General features: G+C 38.8%; 1 pseudogene; it reads left to right on the forward strand.

Moving 5' to 3' along the window:
* LOC109060658 overlaps positions 1-1,217 on the forward strand; it is a 30,901-nt pseudogene extending 29,684 nt beyond the window's left edge.
* The last annotated feature ends 4,264 nt before the right edge of the window (positions 1,218-5,481 follow it).

Here is a 5,481-nt window from a genome sequence, read left to right on the forward strand (position 1 = left end):
AGAAAACAGCTGTTTAAAATCATAATAATATTTCACATTTTTACTGTACTTTTGATCAAATAAATGCAGCCTTGCAGAGCAGAAGGGAGTCAGTTTCAAAATCATTAAAAATCGTACCGACCCCAAACTTTTGACATGTATTGTGTGTCTCACTGATTTTATTTATTTGAATCAGTTTTAAATCAATTCAAATGTCTGTCTGAACACTGTCATTATGGAATGCCAAAGCTGCCAAAATAATAAATAAAAAAAATACATAAATAAATATACAAAGAAATCTAAAATAACAAAAATAAATTAATAAATCTACAAAGAAACATAAAAAAAGAAAACACAATAAATAAAATATTTCTACTTTTATTTCCTTGTGTATAATTGTATTTTTTATTTTTTTATACATTAATTTATTTACACATTTATTTATTTATTTCAACATATATATTTATATATATTTCCACGTGTATTTATTTCTACATTTCTTTGTCCATATGGTAATGAGGGTGTGTTTTACTTCAGACGGAGCAATCGAGCTCTGGCCAAAGCAAGGAAGAAGCTTTGAATTATTTATGCATTTATTTATATATTGTTATATTACATTTCTTTGTATATTTATGTATTCATCGATTGGTTATTTTGGCAGCTTTAGCATTCCATATGTCATACAAAACACATGATGAGGATAAATCATGAAACTCCTCACGTTTAGGAAAACTGAGAAACGAAAAAACACTTTAAAATCATATTTGTGATATTTACATATTATTGAGAATATATTACACAGCTCTGCATAACAGCAACACACACCGAGACAGATATTATAAGCTACATTGTAATTTTAACCTCAGGTGAGTCCATCTTCAAGGTCCATTTCTTCACACCAAACTTCTCTCCAGCGGGAGCCGTGGGCTGTTACCACACCGGCGTCTGCATGTGTCACAGGCCGTTTGTGACGTATCACAACCCTCCGCTGGTGTTCGAGCTCAGCAGGGATCCGTCAGAGAGCCGTCCGCTCTCACCGGACACTGAGCCGCGGTTGGCAGAGGTGCTGGAGCGGGTGCAAACGGCCGTGACGAGCACCGCAGACTCCTGGCGCCGGTGGAGAAACAGCTGAGACTGGAAAAGTTCTGTGGAAGACGTGCCTGCAGCCCTGCTGCGGGACCTTCCCTTTCTGCCTCCTGCGAGGAGACAACCACCAACGTTCTGCAGCAGAAGAGTGAAAGAGATGGAGCCACAGAAGAAAAAGCATTCACAAGATAACTGACTTTTTCTCGTCAATTGCACTTTATATCCCACCATTCATCCTTTTTTGTCTTGCAGTTCTGCCATTTTTTCTCAAATTGCAATTTATAAAACTGCATTGTGAGTTTTTAGATATTGCAATTTTGACTCGGTTTTAACATCTCGTGGTTCTTACATTTTCTGATAATCTGAGTTTAAATATAAAAATTTTGACGTTATTCCTCAGAATCGCGAGTTTGTCACCATTGGCAAGCTATAAACTCTTAATTGCAAGTTTACAGTCTACAATTCTTTTTTCCCTCAGTAAGTTGTGTTGTAAAATATACCATAGTAATCTCAAAATTCATTTTTTACCCTCAGAAGTGTAGTTTGCTTCACAAAAGCAAGTATAAACTATTCAGAGTTTTATCTCAGCAATTCAAGACTTTTTTTCTCAGGTTCTGCTTACATATCAATTTTTTCCCCACTTAGAATTGGGAGTTTACATCTTCAGGTTTCTTTTCATTAGTTCATTAAAGTTATAGCTTGCAATCTATCTTTCTCCCCCAAATTTTTAGACTCCTGACTCCATCGCATTACAATGCAGATGTATGAGAAAGTCAGAATTATGTACATTTAATTTTCCATTTCTGAGATAAAACACTCGAATTGTGCAATGGAGAGATCAACTTTCCAGAAAAAAAATAGTCTGAATTGTGAGATATGAAACTCACAGTTGTGTTTTAAATCATTTGATTCTGTGAGTAAATAACTTCCACACAGAACGGACTCTGATTCAGAGACATGCTGTTAGTGCTTCAAAAGAGAACTTCCTCCGGTGAAATGATTTTAATACTGAAGTGCTCAGCCTGCTGGACAGCATACTGCAGCCTTCATGCCATATCTGCTGAAATTACAGGATAAAGTATTCAAGCTTGGAAATTAGTTCTAACTTTTAAAATATTAAACTTTTGAAGAGAGTTGAAAAATTTCCATTGCCTTTTCTTTTAATCACACGCAATCACAATACCAATGAGAGACCTTCTGTGATTCTCTGTCCAGGTTTTGAGCTTAGCGTTTGTAGATTACTTCAAATGTTTCACCTCCCTGCCTTGAAAAAAAACAACCACACCAAAAACTCCTCCGGGTTATTAAACACTCTACTTGCGTATGAATGTAAGTTCTGTCCAGCATCCCCGAGTCGGGCTCGCGCTGCAGCTGCACTGACTACGCAGAAACTCAAACAGACAAAAATGAAGAGAACCTTGACTCCCTGAACAGAAACAACACCTAATTTGAAGATAATAATTAAGACTTTCTTGAATCATTTGATGAGTGTTTTATTTTATTATTAATGCCTTTTAAGACCATAAGAACATAATTCAGTGCATAACATTTCTGTGTTTCATGCATTTGGCCCAATAAAGAACCTTTTGTTCGCCTGTATTTTAATACTATTGAAATTTGAGACACAGTGACAGCTTCTTGACGTAACGGTGTTGTCATCTTTCCGAATTCTTTTAGTAGAGCACGCTGATGTAACACGCTGATTTAAATTTAAATCCGGGGAGGAGGTACGCTTGCACAAACAAGTGGCCAAACAGAGTGTGGGCGTCCTTGGAACTTGCGCTTAAGAAAGAACACAGCCCCTGTTTACCAGCCTTGACCAGAAAAGAGGAGGTTCTACTGGTCAATTTGCCCCATTTTATTTTGGTCGTAAATGGGTGAGTGCAATCGGTGAAAGGCGACGCATGCACCATCCCGGAAGGCACCTGCTAAGTCATACGGGCAGAGAGGTATTAACATCAAAACGCCCGTGGGAGCAAGCTGTCCCAGTGATCAATTACTTAGTCAAATTGGGTGGCAAAGTGAGCATCCAAGCATTATAGGGAATCCAGGGCCGGGCCTCCCGAACTTTTTCTTATTGAAGAAACACGTGCAGCCGCCAGGGTTACCCATGCTCGTTCAACCTTGTTCAACGGTTTCAACTTGATGTTGTGTGTATAAGCACATGGTAATGCAATTTTGTTGCCCAAAGTGCCCTCAAAATAATAGAAAGATATACAAAAAGGTAATAATGCGACGTAATGTCGTACCGAACACCCCTGAACCACGTTATGAAACCAGCCATCACGGCATGCACAAATACATCTCCCCTTTATCCCGGAATTACACATTGGGCGGTGTTCCGCTCTTGGGGAAAGGTCTCTGTCACGAAGGTAGGTCCGTAACTGGCGGGAAAGCTAACTGAGTAAAAAGATGAGGTTGCAACCGGACGGTGTAAAATTTGCTAGAGCGAATGGCGCCTGCGGAATATGAAGTGGAAGACTAGTCATTAATTTCGGGAGCCAGCAACCATAAAATTTTCGATGATCGACACTTTTGACTGACTTTGGCCGATCTCCGACGAGGAATCTGTCGGTTGTGATCTTGGGGTTGATCTCCGTGTCCCAGCCCCGCTATTGCATTGGTACGTCTAAGAAGATTGGCTGATATAACTTGGGGACATAAGCTATAGAAGCACCCTTAAAAACCCTCAATAAAATCTTAAAACTGCATCCGTGCGCATGATGCTGAACTGGTTCAGCCAAATTTAAGAGACGATCAAACTGGCCGAGCCTAATACTGATCTTTTTTGCGGTCGTCTGTATTCACAAAAAAGCCCTGAGCGTTGCAGCATTCTCCGGATCGATGGGGCCAGACCGAGATTAGGTGTCGCTGACAGATCCTAACCCAATAAATGCGGCACTTGCAATACCTCCAATCTTTGGATGTAATAAATGCAGTGATGCCACATCTGGTTCTACTAAATTTTTAAAAACTAAGAACTGCTCTTATTTTATATTTTTAGGTTTTAAACCTGAGCAGCTCATTCTAAGTGTAAAAAAAACTACCTTTTAATACAGACTTTATTCGACCTGATTGTCAAAGCCTGAGCAAGGTGCATGGTCAAATGAAAACTAAAATTGTAAGGGCCAGAATAGAACCTCTGAGGGAAAGACTCATATTTTAAAGGACACATAGAAGTATGATAGTATTTGACCCCAAAATTAACAAAAATGGTCTATCATGCAGATATGAGTGACACCGCTTTTAAAGCGGATCTCTTTGATGCCTAAGCATCACACTCCAAACCGCTCTTAAAAAGGACTCGATATGTATCAACAGTGTCAAAGACAGCCACTCGACGGATCCACGCCATAATTTTATAAAACAACCCACAACCCAGAGCTCAACTAGCAATCAAGTAAATCTCATCGTTTCACAACTTTTACCAAAGTAAGTTTACAGCAACCTTGTGACCAGCCTCTAATCCAGATTGGAAATTATCCAGGATAATAAGAAGGGGTAATTACAGATGTTAAACAAACTTTTCTAAAAACTTTAGATTAGACATGGTCATGTAGGAAATTAAGACGGAAATTATTCATGATACTTGGTAGGCGGTCAGAATGGCTGATTTTTTGGTTAGCTAGTGAGCGGATCTGGAGACCACCACTGCTTGCTTTAAGACAGACGCGTTGGAGACAACACCATTAATTATAGAGCCGATTCACAATAGAGCACATATTAAGGCCCATTCATTCTCAAACAGATCCTTTAAAAAAAAAGCGCAAGAGGGAGGGAGAATAGGCTCTAAAGCCGAGTATGTGACACGGTTACATGTGCTTTAACAATCACCTCCAAGATACTGGCTAAGGAGCCGACAAAAGTCTTTTAAAGCAATCAAATATACAAGAACTTGGCATATGGGCTGCTAGAACACTATCTTCTCACACAAACTCAATCATAAAAAAAGTTCAAAAAATCAATCCTCCACGGGTATGTGAAATAGAGTCAATAGGGGGATACTATAAGCTGGGTTGTTTAGCACAGTGTTTATTGTGTAAACAAGGAAGCTTTAGGACAGTGAGCAGTTGTATTATTCGTCAGAAAAATATTTTTGTTCTAGCAGCTTTAACTGTACATGATGTTGTATTAAAGTTCTGTAACATTTTCAAGGGGAAATTTGTAGTTTATTCTCATTATTAAACCATGGCTGAGAGAGGGGCTTAGGCATTTTTTGTCTGATTGGAGCAACATCATTAATAATATCCAAACATACAGAATTAAAAACATCAGTCAACTCCTCTGTGTCCAAGGGGGGTCCAGAAGCCTCGATGATAGAGGAAACTGGGCTTTTAACATATGCCTCAGCAAAAAATCCTTAATAAAGTCCTTGTTATATTTAGGAGGACGATAGATAAGTGCACAATAAACAGT

This window comes from Cyprinus carpio, chromosome A9, assembly GCF_018340385.1.
Source record: "Cyprinus carpio isolate SPL01 chromosome A9, ASM1834038v1, whole genome shotgun sequence".
In the NCBI taxonomy this organism is placed as follows: domain Eukaryota; kingdom Metazoa; phylum Chordata; class Actinopteri; order Cypriniformes; family Cyprinidae; genus Cyprinus; species Cyprinus carpio.